A 14,493-nucleotide genomic window follows, 5' to 3' on the forward strand; every position below is an offset into this window, starting at 1 on the left:
TCCCAAAGATGCCTATGGATCCATGTAGAGGTTCCACATGAGAGCAATGTTGTGTTCCAGGATTGTCATCCTTCTCAAGGCTGTCCATAGTTTGTTATGGTCCACACAGTCAAAGTCAATAAAACACAAGCAAACATCTTTCTGATGTTCTCTGCTTTCAGCTAAGATTCATCTGACATCAGCAGTGATATATCACATTCCATGTCTACTTATTAATCTGGCCTGAATTTCTGGGGGATTCCTGTCAATAGCTGTTGTAACCATTATCTGGTGATCTGCAGCAAAATTTTACTTGCATGTAATATCAATTATATTCTATAATTTGTGCATTCTGATGGGTCACCTTTCTTTGGAATGAGTACCAATATGAATCCTTGTAATCAGTTGGCCAAGTAACTGTTTCACAAATTTCTTGATATAGATGAGTGAATGATTCCAATGCTTCGTGGGCTTGTTGAAACATTTAAATTGGTATTCCGCCAATTTCTAGAGCTTTGTTTTTGTCTCATCCCTTTACTGTAACTCAGACTTCTTCCTTTAATACCTTTAGTTCTTGATCGGTTGCTACCTCCTGACATGTTGTAATGTCAGCTAGTTGGTTTTTGGTTCAATAATTCTGTGTATTCTTTCCATTTTCTTTTGATGCTTCCTGCCTTGATATTTTTGCCCATATAATCTTTCCATATTACAACTCTCAAGGCTTGAGTTTTGTCTTCACGTCTTTCAGTTTAAGATATGTTGAGTGTGCCCTTTCTTTTTTTGCTTTCTGACTCTACATCTTTGTACATTTCATTGTGATATTTTACTTGGTCTTTTCAGGTGTCCCTTTGAAATTTAGTGTTCAGTTCTTTGATTTCTTCCATTTGCCTTAGGTATTCTACGATTAAGAGCACATTTCTAAGTCTCTTCTTTCATCCATTTTGATCTTTCTTTTCTTTTTAATGACCTTTTGCTTTCTTCGTGTATGATGTTCTTAATGTTCTCATCGCATGACAGTTGCATGGTTCTATAAAAAACTGCCAAATTGTTTCTCATTTTCGATTCCCACCAGAAATATATATTTGGTTCAATTTCTCCATGTCCTCATCAGTACTAGATATTGTTATTTTTTAAAGACATGCATTTAGCATAATTTAACATATTGTATATCCCACTGTGGTTTTAATTTGAACTTCTGCACTTACTCTCGATGTTGAACACCCATGTGCTTACTTGTCATCAGCATGTCTTCATCATTGAAATGTCTCTTTATGCCTTTGGCTCATGTTTTAACCTGATAGTTTGTATTTGACTTTTCAGTGGTGAAAGTAAGTTCCATATATATTCTAGACACTTGCTCTTTGTTGAATATGACTTGCAAATATTTTTCTTAACCTGTAGAATTTCTTTCCATCCCTTAAGAGCATTTCTCACAGTAGAAGAGTTTCTAATTTTGATGTTCAATTAATTTTTTTATGGAGTGTGTTTTTTGGTTTCAAGTCTAAGATCTGTTTGTTTTTGATGTTCTTTAGATACCAAGCATTTCTTTCTATTTTATTTTACCTAAAAATTTTGGGTTATTTTATATGAAGTATGAAATGTTTTATCCTAATTTGGGGGGCCATGATACCCAAATCCTGCAGCATCGTTTGCTGAAATGCTATCTTTTCTCCACTGAAATACTTTTTTACATTTGTCAAAGATCAGTTGGACATATTTGTGTCAACCAATTTTCTCTCTTCTGTCCCGTTGATTAATGCATTTATTCCCTGCAAATTCAAGACAGTATTGATTACTGTGGTTATATAACCCACCTTTATTAAGTTGGTTCTAATCTCCCAGCTGCCCTATGCAGGGTTTCCATTTTTAAGGAAACAAAAAACTTCATCTTTCTTTGGAGGAGCAGCTGGTGCATTTGAACCACTAACCTTGAATTTAGCAGTTAAACATTTAACCCACTGTATCACGAACTCAACATTTTACATTCAGCTTTCACAATGTTTGTCTACGTCTACAAAAATGCTAGTATTTTTGATAGGATTGTTTTAAATATATAGATCAAATTGAGAAGAATTTTCATCTTTTCTATACTGACTTTCCCAATCCGTGAACATGGTATATCTCTCCATTTATTTATATTTTCTTTGATTTATTTCAGAAGCATTATGTATCTTTCATCATAGAAATCAAAACAATGTATTTTCATAATTTCAAAATATTTTAAAGACTTCAAATATCTTGAGGTATTTTACAGAATACTACTGTAGAAGTATTCTGAAGAAATTGACGGTTATATTAAGTTAAATGTATGTAGCACTCACCATGTCAACTAATTTATCAGAATAAAATAGGTGTTCCTAAAATATGTTCTCTTTTTTATTATGACTATATTTCATTCCCAATACTTTTTATAGCCCTGATTTACTTCTTAAAAGCTGCCTACTAAAAATTTGAATAAATCCATTATTGTGTTTATTCTGGTACCATTATAATGAATTAAGCAGAGTGGACTTTTAACTTTTCTCCTTATGTAAAATGTGATGAGAATTAACTCTTTCTCCTTATGTAAAATATGATAATGAGAATTAGCTCTTTCTCATTTTGTGCTGTTAATGCATTCTTATTTTTCTATTTTATGAAAATAATGAGAAGTTTGGCAAAGTAAACTTTCTAAATAATGTAAAATACCTTTCAGTGCCAAGTTCTTCTCCTTAAATAATTTGGATAGAAATTATACCAAACAGAACATTATTTCCTGATCTAACATCATTTTGAACATAGGAGGTATATTCTATTAAACGATGTGATTCCTGGATGGCTTACGTGATCTGTTGGCTCTTTTCTGTTTTTCTCCATGAAATAGTCCCAAATAGTGAAAGCTTTTCAGTTTTCTTTAGTCAATGCCTTGTACCCCTTCATCAATATTTCCCTACTAGATATCATTTTGTTTCTAGTTTTTTCAATTCTATGATGCTCCCTTTGCTAGCAGATTAATTACTATATTGGCAAAATGCAAAACCTGCGTAGTAAGTAACCAAAACGTCCAATGAAAATACTCAAATAACTTGTAGAATTAAAATAAGCATGCATAAAAAGAGAAGAGGGAGAGCAATCACAGAATTTAAATTCAAATTAAGACCCACCTGGCTCTAAAACCAAAGCTTGTGCTTCTATACCACATTGATTTCTTTTTAACAAGATAAAAACATTTCCAAGGTAAGCAGTGTCCACCAGAGTTTAACAAATAATTTTGAAGTCTTTTATACCAATGGAAAGTGAGATTTAGAACCAAACACGGAAAATCAAGTTTATGGCCCGTCCTTAATTATTTCCATCTCCCCCATCACCTCTCACCAAGCTTCAAAGACTTTCATTAAAAAGAAAGTGAGAAATGTTGAGACCTGCACTTTTCTCTGGTACTAAGTTATTTAGAAATATCACCAGGGACCAATTTATGTCTCCTGAGTCCAATGCTTGGGTTGTGCTGAGGAGGTAGGAGAAGGCAGCAAAGAAAACATTGCAGAGGAGACTCAGACTTGCTCTGCTGCTAACTTTAATTCCCTTTTCCCTTTTAAGAATAAAGAATCAATATCTGTCTCTCTTTCTCTCTCTCTGATATATATAATTATATATATAAACAGTGTGTTAGTCTGGGTAGACCAGAGAAACAAATTCATGGACACTCATGTGTATAAGAGGTTTATATGCAAGAGCAATTGAATACTGAGAAAACATCCCAGCCCAGTCCAGATCAAGTCCTTAAGTTTGACAGTAGCCCATATGTCTGAGACCAGTCCATAAGGTGCTCTTCAGACTCATAAGACACATGCAGTGATGCCAAAGGCAGAAAGATCACAGGTCAGTGGGTGAAAAGGCTGGTGGAAGAAGTGGTAATAAAGGCATCTCAGTGCTGGCGGGGTCTCCATGTGGTTCCTCCAGCTCCCAGGGCATGGACTATATCAGCGTAACGCCATGTGTCTTGTCAGTAGAGGGTCTTTCAGGGAGTCCACAGAAAGGAAGAGTGCCTCCCGCCTCCCAGGAGGAATACAGGAGTTCCCAGGATCCTCAGGAGAAGGCTACACCCACACAGAGGCCTCATTGGCTATATCCTGATGGACAGGCCAGACTCTACCCCTTCACTCTTAATCCTCAAATTGACACCAGATTCTGTAACTACCACATATAGTATGTGTGTTACATATACATGTTTTTCTCTCCCCACCCCCACCCCTCCCAAACTGCTTCTTTTCTTCTTCTTGCATTAGAAGTTGGAATCAGAGCCCATGAACATATTTTAATTACTTTGTTTCATTTTAAACTACGGAGAGGTGCTAGACCCATTATGTTTTCAACACTAGATAAATCTGGTTTGGAAATTTTCCCTAGGGGAAAAAAGATGGTATTTGTGTGTAAATCAACCAAGCCACCTGGCGTCACGTCAATTCCAACTCAAAGCAACCCCGTGTGTGTCAGAACACAACTGTCCTCTACAGTTTTCGAGGGCTGGATTTTCAAAAATAGACAGTCAGATCTTTCTTTCAAGATGCCTTTGGGTAGTCTCAAACCTTCGATCTTTAGGTTAGCACCCAAGTGCATAGATTGTTGTGTGCTTTGCCATTCAAGCCAGAAGCTATTAACATACTAGTATTCTCTCTGTATGAGAATGCCAGGCAGTGCAACAACATTTGCTCACAATGGAGCTTCAGCCAACAAGGCAGTCTTTGAAATAATGATGACCCCAACGGGAAACAGAGTTACACTTGTAAACTATGAGTAGAATCACACTATTCAGGAGAATAAATATGATATTTTTCAAATAATGTAATATGCTTGCTTCCCACACAACTGACTCCAGCTACAAGAATGGAAGGACATTCTGTGAGATTTGTTCGCAGCCTTTACAAAGGAATGGAGGTGAATGGAATTTAATCATATGAAGCTCCTAGAAAGGTCCAGTGGGATGGATTTATAGTCCAAATTAGTTATATTGGTTTTTAACTACAGAGTCATATGGTACATCAGCCTGACAGATGGAAGTTAAAATGAAACCTGTTGTCTAGGGGATGGGAATTTTGCATTTCTTAATGTAACAGAACTTTTCACAGTAAAATACATTTCTCCTGGCAAAATAATCTCAGTAATCCTGTCATACCATAGGACTCAAATTTATAGGCCAATTTTTACTTACAATACCACACTATACTATACATCCATGTTGCCTGCTTTCCAAAAGTATTATAGGCGATAATTGTTTTCTAAAATGTTCCCTAGAGTATTAAACAGCAGGAAACAGACTACCATTTGCCAGCTAATTTCTGTTCTTAAGGAATTCTTTTTATGAGCTACCTCTTATTTTGTATTTTGTCACATTATCTTTTGTTATGGATAAAATTAATGGATTTGTAAGGGTCAAAAATTTGGTAGCATTTCATATCATAGATATAATCTGGTAGAATGGCAGCTCTGCCATCAGTACCAAAGGAACGAAAAATTCTTTGTGAAAAAGCTCCCTCTTCACAGAGTTGTTACATAACATATATCATGACTGAGAATTATCTCATAACCTTGGTCCTTTTTATTAACCGGAAAGTGTGCAATTTGTCTTTACTAAGAAGATACTCTAGGAGCCTGGGGGCATAGTGGTTACAAGTCAGGATGATAACCAGAAAGTCAGCAGTTTGAATCCACCAGCCACTCGTCAGGGGAAAGACGGGGCTTCCTACTTCCGTAAAGAGCTACAGTCTCAGAGACGCACAGGGGCCATTCTACTCTGTCCTATAGGGTCGGGATGAGTAGGCACAGACTCAATGGGAGTGAGTTTGGGTTTGGGTTAAGGAGAGATCATAAAAGAGAAAGGTGAATTTGACACTGGCCTCATCAGTAAGGATAACTCACTTAAATCCAAAAGAACATTTTTATAAAGCGATTTGAGAGGAACTAAGTGACAGGTACAGTAGAACCCTAGACCTCAATGCTAATCCGTTCCAGCAGGAGCTTTGAGATGCAATGCAGTTGAGATTTGAATCAATGTTTCCCATAAGAAATAATTGAAAATGGATTAATCCATTTTCAACCACCAAGTTTTTACCCTAACCTTGCCTTTTTATACAAAACATTACACACAAATTTCAAAGTAAGTAAGTTCAGAGTTAAATAATAAAATTTAAATAAGAAACACGACATTTTAAAAGGTTTAATAACTACATATGGCCCATACCTTGAGATTGATGAGGACCTGGATCTATGGACACGGACGTGGAGAGGAGAGATAGGGAGAAAGGCGTTGTTTGGAAGAGGAACCCCCTTCCATAAAATCAAATGGTAGCTGCTTTTCAGGAGTTTTGTCCCTTCTTTGCCTTTTTTCATTATTACCTGGCTGGCTTTCTCTAAAAAAAAAAAATTCTGTCTAATGTGGTCTGCTGTTGACATTTCCTTAACTGTTTTCTAAGCAAGTTTACTAAATTATCATCAACAATATTGATAACGTGGTACTAAATTATCATCAACAATATTGATAACGTGGTACTAAATTATCATCAACAATATTGATAACATGGTACTAAATTATCATCAACAATATTGATAACGTGGTACTAAATTATCATCAACAATATTGATAACGTGGTACTAAATTATCATCAACAATATTGATAACGTGGTACTAAATTATCATCAACAATATTGATAACGTGGTACTAAATCATCATCAACAATATTGATAACATGGTACTAAATTATCATCAACAATATTGATAACATGGTACTAAATTATCATCAACAATATTGATAACGTGGTACTAAATTATCATCAACAATATTGATAACATGGTACTAAATCATCATCAACAATATTGATAACATGGTACTAAATCATCATCAACAATATTGATAACGTGGTACTAAATTATCATCAACAATATTGATAACGTGGTACTAAATTATCATCAACAATATTGATAACATGGTACTAAATTATCATCAACAATATTGATAACGTGGTACTAAATCATCATCAACAATATTGATAACGTGGTACTAAATTATCATCAACAATATTGATAACATGGTACTAAATCATCATCAACAATATTGATAACGTGGTACTAAATTATCATCAACAATATTGATAACGTGGTACTAAATCATCATCAACAATATTGATAACGTGGTACTAAATTATCATCAACAATATTGATAACATGGTACTAAATTATCATCAACAATATTGATAACGTGGTACTAAATTATCATCAACAATATTGATAACATGGTACTAAATCATCATCAACAATATTGATAACGTGGTACTAAATTATCATCAACAATATTGATAACATGGTACTAAATTATCATCAACAATATTGATAACATGGTACTAAATCATCATCAACAATATTGATAACGTGGTACTAAATCATCATCAACAATATTGATAACATGGTACTAAATCATCATCAACAATATTGATAACGTGGTTAACCAGTTGCTTATCATGATGATTCTTTTCAAAAACTCTTTCTTAGAACCCATGTTTTTTCTCTGAAAACAGTACAAAAATCCATGAAAATGATAGCAAAACACTTTGAACACAGCTGCAAAAGGCTTAAACAACACACACTATCAACGCCAATTTATGCTGAGTGACCGAAACGCAAACTGCTTTTGTTTACAAAAATCACATGTGTCACATGCGTCGGGGCAGATTCCGATGTTTTGGTCAAACTCCGATGCAAAATTTTCTTGACATTTCGCGTCAAAATCCAATTATGCCAAGTACTGATGTGGTCGAGTATCAGGGTTCGACTGTACTAAATCTGACTGGTTTACCCATTTTGATAAATTGCTGCCTTCTCTTTGTCATTCTCTCTTAAAATACAAATACTTTAGGGAGATCAATTTATTGGGGAGCACTTGCTCAGTTAAAAACCATTGTATTAAGAATTAATGTGTGCTCAAGAAGGCAAGGGTTCCACTACCGTAGCAGGCTCTCCTTCTATGCAGGACACCCAGGTAGTGCACCCAGTGTGCAGCCACCACTGTCTCTCATTGGAGGCTTGCATGCTGCTGCCAGGCTGAATGGTTTTCAGGGGAGCTTCTAGACTAAGATGGACTAGGAAGAAAGGCCTGGAGAGCTACTTCTGGAAATAATCCAGTGGAAACTCTATGCAGCACATGAGTCTGATCGCATTTAGCTTGAGTTTGCCAAAAGCTGAGGCTTACCAGGCAGCAACTTATAATCATGGCCGCTACATTTCCAACAGTGCTCTGCTAAACGTGAGAGCAAGTTTCAGAGTCTCTTCTGACATCTCCTTTGATCTTTTTCTTTCTGTCTTGTCTTTTAAATGACCCTCTGCTTTCTTCACGTGTGATGTTAGTGATGCTATCCCACAGCTCAGGTTTCCTGTCATCTCTGTTCAATGAGTCAGCACTACCTGGAGATGTCCTCAGAATTCAGGTGGGATATTCTCAAGGCTGTATTTTGGCTCACATGATCTTGTTTTAATTGTCTTCAGCCTGTGTTAGTCTGGGTAGACTCCAGAGACAAATCCAGAGACACTCATGTGTATAAGAAAGAGAGAAATTTATATCAAAGAGCAATTTTACATTAAGAAAACATCCCAGCCCTGCCCAGATCCAGTCCATAAATCTAATATTAGCCCATATGTCCAATACCAGTCCATAAATTTTTCTTCATACTCATGCAGCACATGCAATGACACCAAATGCAGGAATATCACAGGCAAGTGGGTGGAAAGTCTTTGGATCGAGAGATGGTGAAAGTAACTCAGCACTGGCGTGAGTCCCCTTGTAGCTCCTCCAGCTCCAAGGCTCTGGCTGTCATCAGCATAGCTCCATATACCTTGTCAGCAGGAATGTCTCACATAGAGTGTGTGTCCCACCTCCAATTAGCTAGTTATCTCTGTAGCGCCTCAAAATGAGGCCATCAAGCTGCAACCTGAATAACAGACTAAACTCCACCCCTTTGAAAGTTGACAGGAAATTTTTTAACTGCCACAAGCCTCAACTTGAACTTATACATGCACAACTGATGATTTGTTTCACATTCACCTACTGGTTTGATATTGAGCTGCTCCGTCAGTTCTTCTCACAAATGTAGTCAGTTTGATTCCTTTGCATTCCTTCTGGCAAAATCCAAATGGATAGTCACTGTTGTTGCAAAGGGGTATATGCAAGGAATCGTTGGTCTCATAGAACTGTGTATTGATATTGCAATCTCTAGCTTCATTTTTGTCACCAAGACCATATTTTCCAACTAACTATTGTTTTTTCCTCTTTGCTTCCAATTTCACAATCCAATCACTAGTTTTTGTGTTGTTTTTTTAAATCATTTTATTGGGGGCGCATACAATTCTTATCATAAGCCATACATACATCCATTGTGTTGAGCACATTTGTACATTTGTTGCCCTCATCATTCTCAAAACATTTGCTTTCTATATGAGCCCTTAATATCAGCTCCTCACTTTTCCCCTTCTCTCCCCACCCTCCCCCTCCCTCAAAAACCCTTGATAATTTATAAATTATTATTCTGTCATATCTTACACTGTCCGACATCTCCCTTCACCCACTTTTCTGTTGTCCATCCCCCAGGGAGAAGGTTATATGTAGATCCTTGTTATCGGTTCCCCCTTTCTACACCACCTTCTCTCTACCCTCTAGGCATTGCCATTCTCACCACTGGTCCTAAAGGGGTCATCTGTCCTGGATACCCTGTATTTCCAGTTCCTATCTGTATTAATGTGCATCCTCTGGTCTAGTCAGATTTGTAAGGTAGAATTGGGATCATGATACTGGGGGGAGAAAGCATTTAAGAACTAGAGGAAAGTTGTATGTTTCACCATTACTACCCTGAAACCTGACTGGCTCATCTTCTCCCCATGACCCTTCAGTAAAGGGGTGTCCAGTTGCCTACAGGTGGGCTTTGGGTCTCCACTCTGTACTCACCCTCATTTACAATGATAGGATTTTTTGTTCTTTGATGCCTGATAGCTGATCCTTTCAACACCTCATGATTGCCCAGGCTGGTGTGCTTCTTCCATGTGGGCTTTGTTGCTTCTGAGCTAGATGGCTGCTTATTTAACTGCAAGCCTTTAAGACCCCAGATGCTATATCTTTTAATAGCTGGGCACCATCAGCTTTCATCACCACATTTGCTTATGCACACATTTGTCTTCAGCAATCACCAATCACTACTTATTACCAACACATCTTGATTGCATGTTTGACCAACTTCAGTTGGAAGAGGTTGTTAGAAATCCTAAATGTCTTCATTACTAGCTGTAGTGGTTGGTGTATAAATTTAAATAATAGTTGTTACTAATTGAGTTTCCTTGTATGGATTTAGATATGTGATTACAAGACAACCTTATACTTCAAGATACATGTTATTTTTGATGATGAAAGCAACTCCATTCCTCCTGAATTTATCACTCCAAACATAGTAAACCATATGATTATCTGACACAAAATGGCCAGTGCCAGTCTATTTCAGCTCACTAATACCAAAAATATCAGTACTTAGGTGATCTATTTTTTGACAATGTCCAACTTTACAAGATTCATACATTCCACATTCTTATAATTAATAAGTGTTTTCAGCTATTTAATTTCATTCCGAGTCATTGCCCCATCAGCACACAAAGGTCTTGGGCCACTGTAATTACAAAAAGCAGTTATTCTTTCGTTGTACTGGGAATGTCTTCCAACCTGCAGGACTGATCTTCTGTCACTGTGCCTGACAGTGTCCCACTGCTTTCCAAAAGGTTTTCAGTGTATCTGGCAATGTTCTGTTGTGATCAGTGGCTAGTGCCTCAGATGTGGATGGCCTACCCCTTCTTCATAGTATGTTTCAGTCTTAAAATTTTGAAGAGTAATGTTACTTTGAGGATTAAGGTGTGCCTGACCCGAAGCATGGAAGTCTAATCGACTCACATGCATGTAAAACATGTGTAAATAAATAAGATCAGAAAAGAAGTGCTGCATTACAGTATAGTACTGGAGAAGAATGTTGAACGTGTCATGCAATGCCAGGACAAGCAAATCTGTCTCAGAAGATGTACAGCCAGAATGCCCCTTACAAGGGAGGAGGGCAAGATTTCCTCTCTTTTACTTTGGGTATCAGCAGGGACCAGCTCCTGGGAAAGAACACCATGCCTGTGGCAAAGCAGAAGGAGTAAAAAAGAGGAAGACTCTCAACTCTATGCACGGACACAGTGGCTACAACAATGGGCTACAACCCATCAATATGTGTGAGGATGGTGCAGGGCCTGGTGATATTTCACTTTGTTGAGCATAGGGTCTTTCACTCAGAACCAATTCAATGACACGTATCACAAACAACAAATAAAGTCTAATATAAATGCATCAATTTCAATAAGCTGTTTCCATTTCAACAGTGATGATTCAAAAGCTAGAAACCATGAGTCTGAGGCTCGTGGGAAAACAAAACAGAACATTAAGATGCTGGAAAGAATGGAAGAGAGTGAGTGAGTGAGAGAGAGAGAGAGAGAGAGAGAGAGAGAGAGAGAGAGAGAGAGAGAGAGAGAGAGAAAAGGAAACCTAAGGACAAAATCTATACCAGTATAATTCTCACTACTGGTGAGGGTGATTGGGTTATTAAAATTAAGAAGTTTAAAAACACTGCCAGCAAGTCTATTCCAACTCATAGTATCCAGAGTTTTTTAAGGTGTCCATCTTGACAGGAACAGACAGACTCACCTTTCTCACATGGAGTGGCTGGTGGGTTAAAACCACCAAGCTTGTGCTAAGCCCATTGCGTAGCCCACAGAACTATCAGAGACCCTTACACAGGTTGCTATTTTCATACAATCCTGGTAGGACTACACCTGGGTTTCATGTGAAACAAAACAATTTGGCAATACATGTAAATAAATGTATGGTTTCCTAGCTTTCTACTCTGGTTAACATTTATAGTTTTAGAAACTCACAAGGGGAGTTCTACTCTGCCCTATAGGCTCACTATGACTCAGCCTTGACTCCATAGCAGTGAGTGTGGTTTCATTTGATGTGACACAAATGGTTTTCTTTCAAGTATAAAGGTTAGAAGTTCTAGTTCACCAACTGCCATGTAAGAAAGACTTGATGATCTACTTCTATAAAACTATAGCCTTTGGGATTGGAAACCTTTGTAACATAGTTTTACTCTGACATCCATGACGTCACCATGAGTGGAAACTGACTTGAGAGCAATGGGTTCAGTTTTCAGGAATAATTTTAGAAATTTATACATGTTTATTCAGTAATTTTACTTCTGATAATCCACTCATAAGAGAAAATTTATGGGCAGAGAATCCTAGCTCCTGGGCCTGCCAAATTTGTTTTCTCCTTCTGGACCCGAGGCCATAGCTGCAAACATGCTGTGCCCGAGTTTGATCCCTCTCTTCATGTTTATTGGAGCTGCAGGTACTGGAGCTTCACTGTAGGCCATGTGTCTGCCTTTGTTTAATCCAGATGGCACTTGGGACAGAAAGAACAACCCCAAACCATGGAAGTTCTTCACTGGGAATACGGATTACAGCAAGCTGAAGAAAGAAGGCCTAAGATCTGAAGGAAATGATTTCCCATAAAGCTGCTTGGAATGAAGGTCTTCCAGAAGTTACCCACAATTGCTCATGTGACCAGGATCTCGTTGTCTCCTACATGCACGAAACCATGTTGGTGTGTCATGTTGGGGTTTACACTAAATAATAAACATCTGAAACTTGAGAGAGAGAGAGAATTTATGTTGGCAAGGGAAAGATAGCAGACTTCAGTATGGATTACAACTCAATGTTAAGAATACAACAATCCTCACAACTGGACCAATAGGAAACATGGTGATCAATGGAAGAAAAGATTGAAGTTGTCAATGATTTCAGCTTGCTTGCATCCACAGTCCGTGGTTATGGAAGCTGCAGTAACGAGATCAAATGACATATTGCATTAGATCAATATTCTCCACCAGACCTCTTTAAAGTGCTGAGAAGCAAGAATGTTATTTTGAGAACTCAAATGCACCTGACCTAAGCCGTGATATTTTCAATTGTCTCGTGTGCATGTGAAAGTTGAACATTGAAGGAGGGAGACTGAAGAAAGTCAATGCATTTGAACTGTGGTTCTGGCAAAGAACACTGAAAGTACCACACACACCAAAAGAATAAACAGGTCTCTCTTGGAAGAAGGACAGCCAAAATGCTCCTTAGAGGTAAGAATGGTGTGACTTTGTCTCACATATTTTGGACATGTTATCAGGCAAGACCAGTCCCTGGAGAAGGACACTATGCTTGAAAAAGTGGAAAGGCAGTGGGAAAAAAAAAGGCTGTCAACGAGCTGAATTGACACAGTGACTCCAACGTGGGCTCAAGTACAAGAACAATTGTGAGGCTGGTGCGGGGCCAGATGGTATTTCTTTCTTGTGTGCATAGTGTCACTATGAGTCAGAACTGACCCAATGGCACCTACCCATCATAAGGGAAACTTAAAGATGCCTAAAAGTCAACTATATGGTGTGATTATATTTATACCCAGTTAATTCCTAATCAGACAATCATAGCTCAAGTCGGATACTACAAGCTAAAGAAAGCTCATACAATTGAGCACAAACCCTCTTGCAGGGAAGGTAACAAGGAAAACATGCTGAGTTGTATAATTCTTGATCCTCTGCTGAGTTGTATAATTCTTGATCTTCTATAAAAGGAAAACTGCCTATTAGCCATTAATCAGGAAATGGACTCTTTGCAAGTTCTGTGCCAGGAGTTCTTAACAATAAAGGTTGTTTGTTCGTTTGCTTTTACATCTTACTAATATATTGTCATTGACTGAATGTATATTTTGTTGCTCTTTTTATTTGGATTAAGAAGAAAGATTTTCAACACAGAAAAACTGTTTCATTTTTATGGCATCAATAAATTAAATGTATGACTTACTCTTCTTTTTTTAAGCTTTGAAAGATAGTCATCACCCCGCACCCCAGGAAGTTTAATAAACTTTTCATTGTTTTTCTGCTATTTTTATATTTTATTCAATGTATATTATTTATTTCAAGGAATGATCCAAAACCAGGATTATGCTTGCTTATGAGCCATCCTTAAGGCCTTTTCTGGATAACAAAATCCTTTCTCATTGCTTTATGATATCCCTTCTCTCATCTCATATATTGCATTTTCTATGTAGTAAGCATCACTCCTAGGCTCACATTTCTACCTCATACACCTGGGTTTATTCTTCCTTTTATATATATATATAATATATAATAAGTCATTTTATTGGGGGTTCATCCAACTCTTATTACAATGCATACATACATACATTGTGTCAAGCACATTTGTACATTTGTTGGCATCATCATTTTCAAAACATTTTCTTTCTTCTTGAGCCCTTGGTATCAGCTTCTCATTTCCCGCACCCTCCCTCATGAATTCTTGATAATTTATAAATTATAATTATTTTTTCATGTTTTGCCTGACCAATGTCTCTCTTTACCCACTTATCTGT

The 14,493-nt window shown here is 37.3% G+C and overlaps 1 protein-coding gene across 1 annotated transcript in view; it reads left to right on the forward strand.

Moving 5' to 3' along the window:
- ADARB2 (adenosine deaminase RNA specific B2 (inactive)) overlaps positions 1-14,493 on the forward strand; it is a 268,729-nt gene that overhangs the window by 49,737 nt on the left and 204,499 nt on the right. The gene's annotated exons all lie outside the window — the stretch shown is intronic.

This window comes from Tenrec ecaudatus, chromosome 5 (assembly GCF_050624435.1).
Source record: "Tenrec ecaudatus isolate mTenEca1 chromosome 5, mTenEca1.hap1, whole genome shotgun sequence".
NCBI lineage: Eukaryota > Metazoa > Chordata > Mammalia > Afrosoricida > Tenrecidae > Tenrec > Tenrec ecaudatus.